The sequence below is a fragment of the Ranitomeya imitator genome, chromosome 2, assembly GCF_032444005.1.
Source record: "Ranitomeya imitator isolate aRanImi1 chromosome 2, aRanImi1.pri, whole genome shotgun sequence".
Taxonomy (NCBI): Eukaryota; Metazoa; Chordata; class Amphibia; order Anura; family Dendrobatidae; genus Ranitomeya; species Ranitomeya imitator.
In genome coordinates this window covers 582511007-582527960 of record NC_091283.1, presented here as the reverse complement: position 1 = coordinate 582527960, position 16954 = coordinate 582511007, and positions in this window count along the sequence as shown.

Below are 16954 nucleotides of genomic sequence, written 5' to 3'. Positions count from 1 at the left end.
ACTAACTGTGTCTGCGCCACTCATTACAGTTGTCCTCCACTGAACAAAGCTATGCCGCTTGTTTAGTCCTGCTACCAATTTTGAACTGCTTTTAGCCTACTTTTGTATTTGGGCCTACTAACTGTGTCTGCGCCACTCATTACAGTTGTCCTCCACTGAACAAAGCAATGCCGCCTGTCTAGTACTGTTACCAATTTTGAAATGCTTTTAGCCTACTTTTGTATTTGGGCCTACTAACTGAGTCTGCGCCACTCGTTACAATTGTCCTCCACTGAACAATGCAATGCCGCCTGTTTAGTCCTGTTGCCAATTTTGAACTGCTTTTAGCTTACTTTTTTATTTTGGGCCTATATCTGTGTTTCCTCCTCATCCTGCCCATTGCCCAGCCACTGCTAGATGAGTCTGCGGTACATTGACCCAGACCACTACGTTCCCCTTGCACTCTACACAGCCAGAATCTGACCCTGCTGAAAGTCAGGTTCCCCTTCCCGCATGCAATACCACCTTACACGGGGACAAAGAGGAAGGTGCAGATGAAAGTGCAGGTTCCTTCATCAGGTGGGGGGCATACTCGTTGGCGACGTCACTGGCACAGGGCCCCTCATAGTACGCAAAAGTGTCTCTGCCAGTGGGAGGCGCCACCCGCCATCAAACAAACCGCCGTACTATAAGGGGCCCTCTGCCAGTGCCAACTAGTGTGCCCCCCTGCTTGCTCAGGATCCCACCACTTGCAAAGTTTAAATGCTTACCTCTCCCTGCTCCACCGCCGTGATGTATTCCGCATTTCCTGGGCCCACGAAAATCTTGAGCTAGCCCTACCCCCCCACAACTTTAGCCAAATTACCCCCTGTTTTCAATGCCTAACTATTATTATAAAGTAAATTAAGATTGACAAGCTTAAGAAATAAGAATTGATGTTTTTGGCATTAAAATGGGCACTGTAGGTGTTTTTCTGTCCTCCACTCACTGCCGACTTTGATTTCCCATTGACTTGCATTGGTTTTCATGTTTCGGTCGGCCACCGACTTTTCAAAATAATCAGCCGATTTCACCCGATCCGACTTTTGACAAAGTCGAGTTTTGCGAAACCCGACTTGATCCTAAAAAGTCGCTCAACTCTATTTTTCACTATTTAGGCACATTAAGGGCTCTAAATATGACATGGTGTTCACTTTTGATTCCACCCAATTTTGCATAGAAAAGACAAACAGCGCTCCTTCCCTAATGAGCTCTGCTGTACGCGCAAACAGTAGTTTCCCCCCCATATGGGGTGTCGGTGTACTCAGGAGAAATTGCATAATACATTGCTCCATAGTTATTACCACATAATGCCACGTTAACACGTTCAGTATTACAGTAAATTCGATTTGAACTCAATCATCTATGGACTGATCCACTCATCTGTACTTATTACCAAATGGCATCAACCTCTACCAACACAAAGAAACCAAAGAAACTTCTGAGAATGGTGATTTACCACTGAAGATGGACCAACATTCCAGCCACAGGTGAAAAAACATGGGGCAATATCGCTGATGAAAATGTAATTTATACACAAAACTGCACAATACTGCTGATGTATGCTGTTAATACATTTCCTTTAACATGCTCAATTGAGAATATAATATATTTTTGTAGAACAACCTCTTTGAACAGTTAAAAAAAATTAAAGTTTGCAAATAGAAAAAAATCCCCTTTATCCAGGTTATTAAGGCAAAATAAACAAGATTCTCAAAGAGATGCCAATATCAAGACAGAAGACAAATTCAGGCAAATAATTAATGGAGATTGGCGACGGAGCCTAGGTTTATATGTCGCTATCTGCATTCAAGTCCAAGCTTTTCAAGAGGCGCAAACATATGATACTAGTTTTCTATTTAATCTGAACATGGATCAAACAGCTGACTTTTCTGATGGAAGGAGAAAAAATGGACCTCTGTTCTATAAATAGGTAGGCGTACTGGACCTATCAAAACATGAAATGCAGTATGGTAAGTGTTATTTAAAGGGAATATAACAGGAGGTTTTAGTTATTTCATTTGAAATCAGCATGATGTAAGGGCAGAGCCAGAGACCCTGTTTATAGTGAAGTGTCACTTATTGGGCTGCTTGCTGCAGCTCCAATAAAATCAGCGCTTTATCAACAGGAAATTATTACTAGAGGGCCAGTTGTCTCATGTAGTGTAGTCATTCTGATCTGTGCAACCACACTCCCATCACTGATTGACATCTTTCCACCAATTTAAAATATACACAGAAATCTGTTAATCAATGTTGTGGACTGGGTTATACAGAGTTCAGCATTCATAGAATTGGCAAATCTTCAGCAGATGAAACAGTGATTTTATCAAATTACATCATACAGACCAATAAGTGACACATTTCTGGAAGCAGGATCTTTGTCCTTACATCATGCTGCTATGCTGCTCTCAGATTACATTGCAAAAAGCTGATGACAGATTCCCTTAGATCATCCACATTTTTTTTATTATACCTCCGAACCCTTTAACCCTCTTGGATATCCCATGTACATGAGTGCTTCCATTTTTATACTTTTGAACTCACATCTGTGGCTATAATCCTTTTCACACTTCATTTAGTCATTGATGATAAATTGATAACGTAATCAATTCTCTTCATATTCGCAATAACATTTTTCAAACAAAAATAGCTTAGTTTAATCCAATCTCTCATCATGTTTCTTTTAAGATGGCAATACCTTTACCTCTATGCTCTTAGTTCCTTCCTACAAACTTACTGACATTGCACCAAACAACTTCTGAAGTACAATATATATGACAGATAGAAATGTATTAAGATGCTGTCATTTCTAATTTCTAAACCAGGTTACTCCACCTATAATATAAATTCACACTTACTACAGAAAAACCTGTCTGCCACAAGTAATCCTTTAGCTTCTGAAGGTATCCATACCATCAGTAGCTAGGGTCATCCATCTATGGCCATCAAAAATCAGGTCACCCAACTATGTGGGTTTTTACTAAAAGTGAAAATATACTTTATGCTGGGACTACTCTGCAACTTAGGCCAAAGCCAAAATTCATTGCTACATCTCAGCATAATGTAAATGCAAGGGATCTCCTTGTGACCCTCAAGGTGAAGCTATTTGGACAAGCAAGTCACAAATTTTCAAGTAGTTCCAACATTTTGTGACTTGCTTATTGTGGTCAAAATTATTGTGTAGCCCTACCCATAAAATGTAGATATACCTTTGAGGAACCTACACAAATATTTCTGAGGACCTAGTAGCGTAGCTACTGGGAGGAGCAGAGGGGGTGGTCGCCCCGAACCCTGTGCTCTGAGGGGGCCCACCAAGAGCTACGCTACGCTACTGTGGCATCCCAGGAGTTCAGGTACCACAGTGGTATTGCCTTCCTCTTGGGGAGGGTAATGCCATGTCTGGAGACAGGAGGAATCTCTTTGGCAGGTAACCTTACTTGCAACACATTCTGACTCCAGGCCAGAAGGGGGAGCTCTACAAAAGACTTGAAGGGAGCTGCTCTCTGGTCGGGAGGATGAGTCAGTTGCTAGGCAGACAAGCAGACAGTTGACAGTTGGTAGCAGACAGTGAAGGAGCACAGGGGTACTTAGGAGCTAGAGGAAGACTGCTACTGGCAGCTTAGAGAGGCTGCTGGCTCTCTAAGCTGAGCATAGAAACCGGGTACCGAGAGCCAAAGGCTGAGGGGGACTGCAAGCCCCATGGCAGAACCGGAGGGCAGGAAACTAAAAGGGACTTGCCCACATTATACCTGAGGATCTGCAGCAATCAGAGTCCAGAGTCACCGTGAACAGAGACCCAAAAGAGATGGCTCAAGTTGCCTACCATGCAGGTACTGTCCCTGGACAGGGAAGAAAGAGGGCCTTGTTAGAGAGCTACAGGCAGCAAGAGACCACAGACCAGCGCATAGTGGAAGGCTCCCAAACTGACCTGTCAAGGGGATTTCCACCTGTCTTAAGGCTGCCTTGGACTCCAGCTACACCTCTAAGCAGTGTTGGTCACCTTTGACCAAGAACAACAGGTGGCATCACAAACTTTCCTTATTTCCACAACCCCTTTAAAGACCGTCCCTTTTACTTGGGCACCCAGGGTCAGGGACTGGTTTGCTGCCACCGTGACCACCCCTTTAAATGCGACCAGACCTGGTACCGAGTACCCCGCGACCCTGACGGGCGACTCATTTTGGCTTCACAAACAGGATGGACTGACCCTTTGAAGTGGGTCTTGTGCGCCTAAGCGACTGTACTTAAAAGAGAGACTTTAATAAGTTGTATGCCAGAGACTTTAATGGGTTTCTAAAACATCGCCATCAAAACATCGCCATAACTGCATCACACCATAACTGCCGCCATCACTGCGTCACACGGTGTGCGCACTTTGTTTTAAAAATAACCGCCAACAGCTACCAGAAGGAACGCCGTGGGGAGCGCAGGAAAAGAGGGGTGTGCCATTGTGGGCGGAGCCTGAAGTGAGAGCCACAAGTGAGGATGCCGTGCAGCAACACCGCAAATGAAGACGCTGCACAGCCCTTGATGAAGGGCCTGGAGAAGAGCCCAACCGCTGACAAGATTAACCGCTGCAGAACGCGCACTGCAGGAACCGCTACAGTCTCCGGAAGAGAAACACCAGGCCTCTATAAGGTTAGCAAGGGGACATGTCTAACCCGGGAGAAAAATTGGCGGCAGTCACAGCTGCAGGCCCCATGATGCCCCCCAGACCCACGGTGGATGCAGCCACAGGTCCCATAATGCCACCAGGCCCCACAGTGCCCACAGCTCCTGCCAGCCGGCCGGACCCCACCTCAGTAACTGCTCCCGTAATGCCGCTATCCATGCCCTATATACCAGAAGCAGCCTGGCTTCCACAATATTCTGGGGAGTCCCATACACTCAATGACTTTAAGGAAAGGCTCTGCAGCCTATTTGAAGTATATACTCTGACAGAGCATCAAAAGGTCAGCATTCTAATTGACCAACTAATTGGTGCAGCCCTAAGAGAGGTAAAATCCTGGCCAGATAAAGAAAAAGTGACTGTGCAGCAAATCTTTGCCAAACTTAAAATCACCTTTGACACCTATACCGTTGCAGAAATCAAAATGAAGTTTTTCGGGTGCAAGTAGAGAACACAGGATAGCATATGGGACTATGCCCTTAATCTACAGGAGATACTGCGGGCCATCAAACAAGTTGACCCTAACAGCGTACAGGATGGAGACAAGCTCTTAAAGGAGCAGTTCATTGAGGGACTCCTGTCTATCACCCACAGGACCCAGCTACGCATCCTGGCCTTGCAAAACCCTGACCTGGACTTTGCGCAATTTAAAGACAGGGCCATCCGGGTGCTGCACGAACCTCAGCCCAGCCGCACAGTGCCCCCTAGGCATCCAGCCCTCACGTACCACCAGGAAATGTCATCATATCCTCAGGTCCCCATTGAAGCTGACGCACAGATCCTGGATGATGATCCTTCCACAGGACTATGCCTCCAGGTACAGGAACTGACAAAAAGCGTAGCTGCACTAGCCAGGACTGTGCACTCCCTGCAGGAATCTCTGAAAGAAAAGATCAAGCTAACTGCCAGCCCTGAGGACGTCCACTGGCGAAGACTGAAGAGGATTCCGCCAACCAAAGGATGAGATAACGACCGCTATTATCAGGACAGACGACCCATCTGCTGCCGCTGAAACCAGGCAGGACATATTGCAAGGTACTGTCTGGGGCAGAGGGCCAACCCCAAAGGAATAAGACGACTAGGCCCACAAAGTTGGCGAGCCAAGTACGTCGGAGGACGACCTGTCCTCCCCATTGTGATCGACGGCATCCCGATGAACGCTTTATTGGACACTGGTTCTCAGGTGACAACTATGCCTTACATTCTATATAAACAGTACTGGGCTGAGACAGACATTACCCGTGGTCCAGATAGTGATTTAACAATAGTTGCCAGTAAGGGTCAGCCTTTGCCAGAATGATGATTGTTGATACTGATCGACGTGAATGTAACCCTACGATGACCATTGGTACTAATGTCATTGAAAATTGTCTTGCCGAGGTTATTGTCTTGTTACAACAGGCAACCGAAACTGCTGGTTCCAGTGAGCAACGTGTCCTACAGAAAGAAATCAGAGTTCTGGTGCAGTGACAGCAGGTAAAATTATCTGGTGGAGAAATTGGACATGTCACAGTGAGTGATCTGATCCCCATTGCAATACCCCCCAGGAGTGAAATGTTAATATGGTGTCAGGCAGCAATAAGCCTCAGAGGTAAAGACTACCAGGCCCTGGTGGAACCTGTGTATTCAGGTAGTAGGCCCACAATCCTGACAGCCAGAGGGGTGGTTGATGTGCGCAAGGGGATGGTACCAGTACGTGTCCTTAACTGTGGAGAGAAAGAGGTCCACTTAACCAGAGATGCCACACTTGCCAAACTGTTTACTGTTGATAATAATGCAATACAGACAACAGAACCATGGGTCCCATCCAACCAGGCCAAGGATAATGGCTCTGCAGGACAATTAGAAGATTGGTGTCAGAAATTACATGTGGGCACTGACTCTACCCCATCACATCAAAAACAAGGGGCTTACCGGGTGGTCCATGAGTATGAGCGAGTATTCAGCAAACACCCACTAGATTTTGGGCAGATAAAAGGGGTTCAACATCATATCCCCATGGGAAATCATCCACCCATTAAAGAGAGGTATAGGCCTGTACCTCCAGCTCACTACCAATGTGCCAAAAGTATGTTACGAGAGATGAGGGAGGCTGGGGTAATCAGAGATAGTTGTAGCCCCTGGGCAGCTCCTTTAGCCCTCGTCAGAAAGAAAGATGGTACAATGAGGATGTGTATTGATTACAGGCAGATAAACTGCATTACAAATAAGGATGCCTACCCATTACCCAGAATTGAAGAGTCATTAACTGCTTTAAAATCTGCTAACTATTTCTCTACCTTGGATCTCACTAGTGGGTATTGGGAGGTTCCCGTAGCAGAGGCGGATAAGGAAAAGACGGCTTTCACAACACCGATGGGTCTCTCTGAATTTAACTACATGCCATTTTGACTGTGCTACACACCAGGAACATTCCAGTGGATGATGGAGTGCTGTCTTGGGCTCAAGAATTTCAAAACCATCCAACCAAAACCTGGACGATGTCATCATCTTCTCCAAGACATAAGAGGAACACCTGAAGCACCTGGCCGAGGTGTTCGATGCTCTGTCCGACTTTGGCCTAAAGGTAAAACCATCCAAATGTCATCTGTTAAAGCCCGAAGTGCAGTACCTGGGTCATGTGGTAAGCGCGGAAGGAGTGGCACCAGACCCTGACAAGGTCACCGTGAACATCCATGAAGTCCGGCAGTTCCTTGGGTTGATAGGCTACTACAGAAGACTTATCAAAGACTTCACTAAGATAGCCGCACCACTACAAGACCTGTTGGTGGGCTGTTATGATAGGCAATTCAGTATCACAATGGACATAGCGATCAGAGCACATACAGTGATCTGACAATAACCCAAAATAATAGAACGAGCTCTGAGACGTGGGAACTCTGCAGACCGCAATCCCTAATCCTCTCCAAACAACACTAGAGGCAGCCGTGGATTGCGCCTAACTCTGCCTATGCAACTCGGCACAGCCTGAGAAACTAACTAGCCTGAAGATAGAAAAATAAGCCTACCTTGCCTCAGAGAAATACCCCAAAGGAAAAGGCAGCCCCCCACATATAATGACTGTGAGTTAAGATGAAAAGACAAACGTAGAGATGAAATAGATTCAGCAAAGTGAGGCCCGACTTTCTTAACAGAGCGAGGATAGGAAAGATTACTTTGCGGTCCACACAAAACCCTAAAGAAAACCACGCAAAGGGGGCAAAAAGACCCTCCGTACCGAACTAACGGCACGGAGGTACACCCTTTGCGTCCCAGTGCTTCCAGCAAAACAAATAGACAAGCTGGACAGAAAAAATAGCAAACAAATAGCAAAGAGGAACTTAGCTATGCAGATCAGCAGGCCACAGGAATGATCTAGGGAAAAACAAGTCCAACACTGGAACATTGACAGGAAGCATGGATCAAAGCATTAGGTGGAGTTAAGTAGAGAAGCACCTAACGACCTCACCAGATCACCTGAGGGAGGAAACTCAGAAGCCGCAGTACCACTTTCCTCCACAAACGGAAGCTCCCAGAGAGAATCAGCCGAAGTACCACTTGTGACCACAGGAGTGAACTCTGCCACAGAATTCACAACAGTGGGCCAATCCAAGAAAACCAAGGGTAAGAATATCCCGTTTGACTGGAACGACAAGCTGGAGGGATCCTTCACTCGGTTGAAGTTGGCTCTCATGGGATATGAGGTACTGGCCTACCCTGAATATCACCAACCATTTGTGCTGTACACGGATGCCAGCAACGTGGGACTGGGAGCCGTGTTGTCCCAAGTACACAAAGGCAAAGAAAGGGTAATTGCCTACACCAGCAGGAAGCTTCGTCCCATGGAATGGAACCCCAAAAACTACTTTTCTTTTAAGCTGGAGTTCCTCGCTATCGTCTGGGCGGTAACAGAGAGGTTCAAGCATTACCTGGCTTCAGCAAGATTCACGGTCTTCACGGACAACAACCCTCTGACACACCTGGAGACAGCAAAATTAGGTGCTTTGGAGCAGCGATGGATGGCCCAGTTGTCCAATTATGAATTCACCATCAATAAGAATGCCAATGCCGATGCGCTGTCCAGGATGCCTAACTTAGCAGAGATGGGAGAAGATTCGGAAGAACTCGAAGAGATAGAGTTACCAGCTTTCCATTGCCTCGGGGCGGCTCAGTATTCCCATTATGTGAGGAACAGGCGTAAGGACAAGCAAGAAGCTACGCTGAACCCTTTGCCTCATCATGGATGTGCCAAGACACAGGACAGTGACCCAGCAGTCCATCTGGTCAAGGAGCTGCTGATGGAAGCCGATTCATACCCTGGTCCAGATGCTCCACAAGAGACTCAACAGCTGTGGAAAGACAAAGGCAAACTGTTTATGTACGACGGTAAGCTGTGTCGGAGGAATATTGACCCACGCACTCACGAGCTGGTCTGGCAGATAGTGGTCCCAATACAAGATGCTCCAATGGTTCTGGAAACGTACCACGATGGAGCAGGACACTTCGGATGGAAGAAGTTAGAGATCCTACTTCGTGGAAGGTTTTACTGGATTGGCATGAGAAAAGCCATTGAAAAGTGGTGCCAAAAGTGTGGCCCATGCAACCTGCGCAGAAAGGACCATTGCAGCCAGAGGGCTCCCCTACAGCCCATTGTCACCAAACAGCTACTTGAACTGGTAGCTTTAGACCACGTGAAGCTAACTCCAAGCCTGTCAGGCTATGTCTATGCTCTGACCATTGTGGACCATTACTCCAGATTCCTGGTAGTCGTACCTGTCAAGGACCAGACAATGAGGACAGCAGCCAAAGCCTTCCAGCAACACTTTTGCCGACCATACGGATAACCAGAGAAGGTAGTCACTGATCAAGGCCCAGCCTTTGAAGCGGAAGTGTTTCAAGAATTCTGCAACCTGTACGGATGTAAGAAGATAAGAACAATGCCGTACCAGCCACAAACCAACGGTATGTGTGAGAAGATGAATCAGGTGGTAATCGATCTGTTAAAAACCTTGCCTTTACATGAAAGAAACTTAAGGCCAGAGAAGTTGCTTGACTTGGTAGATTTGTACAATCATATCCCAGTGAATTCCACCAACTGCACTCCAGCATACCTGATGAGAGGAAGATCTAGCAAACTACCTGTCGATCTAGACATGGGAGTTCTAACCCCAGAAACTACCTCAACGGATACAGATTGGAATACCGAGCGACAAGAGAAATACCGCCAAGTACAAGAGTGTGTAGAGAGAAGCTTGTCTCAGTCAAGACAAAAACAAGAGAGAGACTATAACCAACGTGCCCCTGCAATTCCCTTGTCACCAGGTGAACAAGTGTTAAAGCGAAAAAGGAGAATACACAAACTCGATGATCAGTGGGAAGCAGAACCATATACAGTACTATCTTACCGCCCAACTTTGACAATACTAAAGTCTGTCTAATCAGCAAAGATGGAGGAGAAACAGTGACTGCAGTATCTAGAGATCATCTCAAAGTATGCCCTGACAAATTGAGAGACAAAGAAAAAGATCCAAGTACTACTCAACCAATGGTAGAAGAAGAAAAGAGGATCATACCGTTCTTGGAGATTTCCCCCAGTCTTGGACTCAAGTACATCAGGTCATAGTGATACGTGTCTTGACTTTTCCCCAGCTGGAAATACCAGAACAAAATGTGATTCAAGACCATCCTGAGACAGAAGAGACTTTACACCAGCGGGCTCAAGCAGCAAACATCACCCAGCAGTGGAAGAAGAGAATCCACCTTCTGCTATCGGTGAATCTGTCAGACCCATGTTGAATCTAAGAAGTCGCAGACATTTGCCCACTTTACCAATACGGTGCAAGCCTACAAGTAGCACAGACACTAGTGGGTTCACAACAACAGACATGTTAGGCCAGGAACTATGCAGATCTCCCCGTAGTACTAGAGGTCAGATCCCAGCCCGTTACAGGGACTGCTGTCAATAATTGTTGTTACCTGTTTTGAAAATGTTTGCTTATGCTTAATGCAGGTTTAAAATGGACAATAGGGTAATGGACAGTGAATTTCCCTAACACTGTTATTGTACATAGTTGGCACCCTCAAGGTGCACCCTGGTTCTGCCCACATTGCCGCCATGAGTAGAGCCTTGTTACTTCACAGACCTGAAGCTAAAACCATCTGGCGTGGCAAACACCGGGTCTGGATATGCCTTGTAACATGCCCAAGTCCTACGTTGGGGGTTTAAGACGGATCCCCCGCATCGGTACTGTTACTAATGAACAAGGACACCCTGGTGTAAGACCAGTTGTACTTTCGTAAATATGTTTGCAACGTTTAAGCCAAAAATGCCTCCCGTAAGGGATGAATAAGCTTAAACCTGTTTTATGTATTCCAAAATGTTTTACACCTTTGTAATCTGTTGTTTATCTTTCCTTTTCCCAGTCCGGGAGTACTGGATTTACCAGGGGGGAACGGAATGTGGCACCCCAGGAGTTCAGGTACCACAGTGGTATTGCCTTCCTCTCGGGGAGGGTAATGCCATGCCTGGAGACAGGAGGAATCCCTTTGGCAGGTAACCTTAAATGCAACACATTCTGACTCCAGGCCAGAAGGGAGAGCTCTACACCCGACTTGAGAGGAGCTGCTCTCTCTGGTCGGGAGGATGAGTCAGTTGCTAGGCAGTTGCTAGGCAGACAAGCTGACAGTTGGTAGCAGACAGTGAAGGAGCACAGAGGTACTTAGGAGCTATAGAAAGACTGCTACTGGGCCTCTCTAATCTGAGCGTAGAAGCCGGGTATAGAGAGCCCAAGGCTGAGGGGGACTGCAAGCCCCACAGCAGAACTGGAGGGCAGGAAACTAAAAGGGACTTGCCCACATAATACCTGAGGTACAGTAGCAATCAGAGTCCAGAGTCACCGTGAACAGAGACCCAAAAGAGACGGCTCAAGAACAGTGAAGAAAGAGGGCCTTGTTAGAGAGCTACAGGCAGCAAGGGACCACAGACCAGCGCATAGTGTAAGGCTCCCAAACTGACCCGTCAAGGGGATTTCCACCTGTCTTCAGGGTGCCTGGACTCCAGCTACACCTGTTATCGGTACCCTGGACTGAGGCTGATTACCATCTCAATAAACCAGGTAAAGACTGCAACCCTGTGTCCTCCAAATATTTGTGGCATTCACAATCCATGCCTAATACACCAGAAGCCCTGGGGACACTGCTTCACCTGTGGGATGCGACACCATCTTTGCTGCAGCACCATCGCCCCATAGGACCCCTCTAAGCAGCGTCATCTCTGACCGAGAACCACAGGTGGCGTCACAAACTTTCCTTATTTCCACAACCCCTTTAAAGACCGTCCCTTTTACTTGGGTGCCCAGGGCCACAGACCGGGTTGCTGCCACCGTGACCACCCCTTTAATTGCAACCGGACCCGGTACCGAGCACCCCATGGCCCTGACGGGCGACTCACTACTGTACTGTATCGACGTGAACAGCGCGCTGATGCAGTTACACTGTGGCAGAGCAGAGAGACATGATCTCCCTGCTCTGCCACCCAGCCACTACAATGCCCCTGAGCAGGAGGGGGGCCCGGCCAGCAATGCAGGTTCAAATGTATCAACTGGATGCCGATACAGCTGACCGCATTGATGAGAGAAAAAGTGCTTTGCTCCCTCTGCCATCATCCCATCTCAGCATCTGACATCAACGATGCTAACACTGACAGGGGTCGCGATTATGTCACTACTTGGCACCCACTGCCCGGAGGTGTACAGGTTCTCGGAGCAGCAAAGAAACCAGGAGGAAGAGAGGTGAGTTTTTTATTGTTTTTTATGGGGCTGCATTACACTATAGATTCTGCCTTCTACAGAGTCTGCCTACAGTGGGGGGGCTGTATTATACTATAGAGTCTGCCTGTGGGGGGGCTGTATTATACTCTATAGCATCTGTTTAAGGGGGCTGCATTATGCTATAGAGTCTGCCCATAATGGCTGCAGTATGCTATAGAGTCTGCCTATGGGGGGCTGCATTATACTATATAGAGTCTGCCTATGGGGGGCTGAATTATATTATATAGAGTCTGCCCATTGGGAGCTGCATTATACTATATAGTCTGCCTAAGGGGGCTGTATTATACTATAGAGTTTGCCTATGGGGGAGGTGCATTACTATAGGAGGTGCATTACAATGAAACACTGCAATTTAAGTGTTGCTAGACACATGTCGCCGTACAACCACAACCCAAAGGTGCTCAAAGAAATGCACTTTAATTCACTAATAAGATTAATGCTCAGGCTACACAGCGCCTTTGGCCTCGGCTAAGGTTGTGCAGCCAAAGATCTCTATGTGTAGCTGCTACAAAGCAGCGCAAGACAAGTGAATGGGGTCGCATTGCGCCTCCTAGACCACCGTGACCAACCTGGTTGGATTTTTTTGCGACTTGCTTGATGTGGTCATCATGGTACCCTATAAATCACAATATGTCCCCATTCACTTGTATAGCACTGAGCTGTAGCAGCTACAGTACATAAATAGTGATCTTTGGTTACATGACATGGTGTCGCAGCCAAGGACGCAGCTCAGGCCTAAGGGTATATTCACATCTAGGCAACTTTTTACATTCCTGGGATGCAAATTGCCAAGAGAAAGTTTCTGTGCAGACATTGAACAAATAGGAAATTATGAGATTACAGTTTTGAAGCCTGCATGTTTTGGTTTTAAGACTCTGTTCATCGGCTGCAAATGTTGTGAGTATGGTACAAGGAGCAATGCATGGTATGTTCTTACTTCTTGGTAATTGAAAACCTGTATGGATTTGTCACAGTATTCACTTAGAATTTTATATTTGTCATTGTTCAAAAATGATATGTCGGTCACTAAAGTGTAAGACTGAGGTACTTTCTGTGTAAGTACGGTAGTCATTAGCTAATTTGATACTGCACACTAGTCATTTTCTTGATACAGGAGTTGAAGCAAAATATAGTAATTAGGTTCCTAGAATTGTTTATCAAACTGTCTTATGTGGCAATTAAAAATATATATATATATCTATAAATTCAGCGAACATTAGTAAATGTATTTCAAAATGGGTTTGCACCTTTACCTTTTTTTTTATAAATTTAATGAGCTCAGTGATTGGCTGCAGTGCTGACATGCCGTTGATGTGATGTTGGCTCTGTATTCATATCAGGGCCACTAGCAGAGGAACAGCCTTGGAATGGTTTTGGGCAAGTAAATCTAATTTTGTTGTAGTAATGCAAAGCCCTTAAAATAAAAGGAATTACAGAAAAACTATTTAAAGGGGTATTCTCAAGTTTATAAGTTATCTCTTATTCTTTGGATAGAGGATAACTTCCCGATCGCAGGAGGTCCAACCATTGGGATCCCCACCGATCTCAAGAAGTAAGGTTCTGAAGACTCTCATGTGAAATGAGCAGTGGTCATTCATGCAAACTGCAACTACATTCATTCTTAATGGGTTCACTAGAGATAACAGAGCACTTCCCTGATGTCCAGCACTCTCTTAAGAAAGAATGGATCAGCAATGCTCATAATCGACTGCCGCTACAACCACATGGGGCTCCTTAGGGAAAAAATATTAAGCTTTTTGCAATCCGGCTCATAGTCATAAGGCTGTTAATTACACCAGCCGCTGTAGTGGTATTATAGTTGTTCCCCCACAGCATGTAAATGAGTTTAAATGACAGATTCAAGTTAAACATTGTTCATCTGACAGGTATTAAAAGTGTGATCATATGAGACCCCCAGCACCCCTAAACAGTTGAAATCCTGTGTATTGATTATTGTAGAGAGTTGACCACAGTGACACCATCATTTGCTATTGAAATGCCTCAGTCAGAGGTGTAGCTAGGGCTTTGGTTCAGGGGGGGCAAAGCTTCTGAGTGGGCCCCTAACCAGGTAACCTTAATTACAACTTGGTGACGCACCCTAATAGATGAATGTAGGAGAACCTCAGCAGATGATGGCACTGTTGCTGAAAATAATCTCTATACAAAAACCAACATTGATATTACCGTCATATGGTCAGTGGTAAAAACCAGTCCTACAGAACATATGAGTGATTACAGCACAGTTGTAGATAGTGACTTACAGCTGACGTTTTTTCTGCTGGAATCGTTCAACAAAGATACATTTCACTTCTCATATTCCAGACATCTCCATCTATTCCCAACCTGCACAAACTGCTCATCCTGTTGATATCCCAATACTGAGCCACTGCTGCCATATGTGTCCATATTACTACACCTACTGTGTGGTTCTCTGTGCCCTCTAAATTCTAAAGCAACCCTTTAGAATATAGTAATGTCGGGTGCAAGTGTCCTAGAAAACAGTGCCCACATTTTGCCCACTAGAAACCTGGAAAGTAATAATGCCCTGTGTGCCCCTTTGACAGTCACAGTAACCCAAGTTTCCCTATAGCAATAAGTGCCCACTTTACATTTAATAATGTCCTGAGCCTCCCCCTGTATAGTTCCCCTATACACAGTATAATGACCCCTCGCTGTATAGTACCACCCACACAGTATACTAACCCCTTAGTAGCCACCAAACTGTTTAATGGCTCCAACACTGTATGACGTCCCCCTTACTGTAATCTCCACACTGTATGATGGCCCCTAGATAGCCTGCGTATAGTATAATGCACCAGAAAGTTCTCAATATATCACCTCTATGCTGACGACACACAGATCTACATCTCTGGACCAGATATCACCTCCCTTCTAACCAGAATCCCTCAATGTCTGTCCACTATTTCATCCTTCTTCTCCGCTAGATTTCTGAAACTTAACATGGACAAAACAGAATTCATCATCTTTCCCCCATCTCACGCGACCCCCCCAACGAACCTATCCATTACGGTAAATGGCTGCCCACTCTCCCCAGTCCCACAAGCTCGCTGCCTCGGGGTAATCCTTGACGCTGATCTCTCCTTCAAACCCCATATCCAAGCCCTTTCCACTTCCTGCCGACTTCAACTCAAAAATATTTCACGAATCCGTTCATTCCTCAACCATAAATCTGCAAAAACCCTAGTCCATGCCCTCATCATCTCTCGCCTTGACTACTGCAACCTCCTGCTCTGTGGCCTCCCCTCTAACACTCTCGCACCCCTCCAATCTATTCTAAACTCTGCTGCCCGACTAATCCACCTGTCCCCCCGCTATTCCCCGGCCTCTCCCCTCTGTCAATCCCTTCACTGGCTCCCCATTGCCCAGAGACTCCACTACAAAACCCTAACCATGACGTACAAAGCCATCCACAACCTATCTCCTCCATACATCTGCGACCTCGTCTCCCGGTACTTACCTACCCACAACCTCCTATCCTCACAAGATCTCCTACTCTACTCCCCCCTTATCTCCTCTTCCCACAATCGTATACAAGATTTCTCTCGCGTATCACCCCTACTCTGGAACCCTCTACCACAACACATCAGACTCTCGCCTACCATCAAAACCTTCAAAAAGAACCTGAAGACCCACCTCTTCAGACAAGCCTACAACCTGCAGTTACCACCGATCGACCAAACCGCTGCATGACCAGCTCTACCCTCACCTACTGTATTCTCACCCATCCCTTGTAGATTGTGAGCCTTCGCGGGCAGGGTCCTCATTCCTCCTGTACCAGTTATGACTTGTATTGTTTAAGATTATTGTACTTGTTTTTATTATGTATACCCCTCCTCACATGTAAAGCGCCATGGAATAAATGGCGCTATAACAATAAATAATAATAATAATATTGCATAGTGCACTCCCCATTGACCTCCATATAGTATAATGTACTCCCCATAGACCTTTATAGTATAATGCATTCCCCATGGGCATACTCTATTTAGTATAATGCACTCCCCATAGTCAGACTCTATAGGGTATAATGCACCCCCATAGGCAGATTTATAGTATTCTGCATTCCCCATAGTCAGACTCTATATAGTATAATGCACCCCAATAGGCAGACTCTATATTGTATAATGCTTACCCTATAGGCAGATTCTATATTGTAGAATGCACCCCCATAGGCAGACTCTATATTGTTTAATGCACCCCCATAGGTAGATTCTATATAGTATAATGCACCCCCAAAGGCAGACTCTATAGTATAATGCACCTCTCCCATAGGCAGACTTTATAGCATAATGCACCCTCATTGGCAGATTCTATAGTGCAATGCACCCCCAAAGGCAGACTCTATAGTAATGCACCTCCCCCATAGGCAAACTCTATAGTATAATACAGCCCCCTTAGGCAGACTATATAGTATAATGCAGCTCCCAATGGGCAG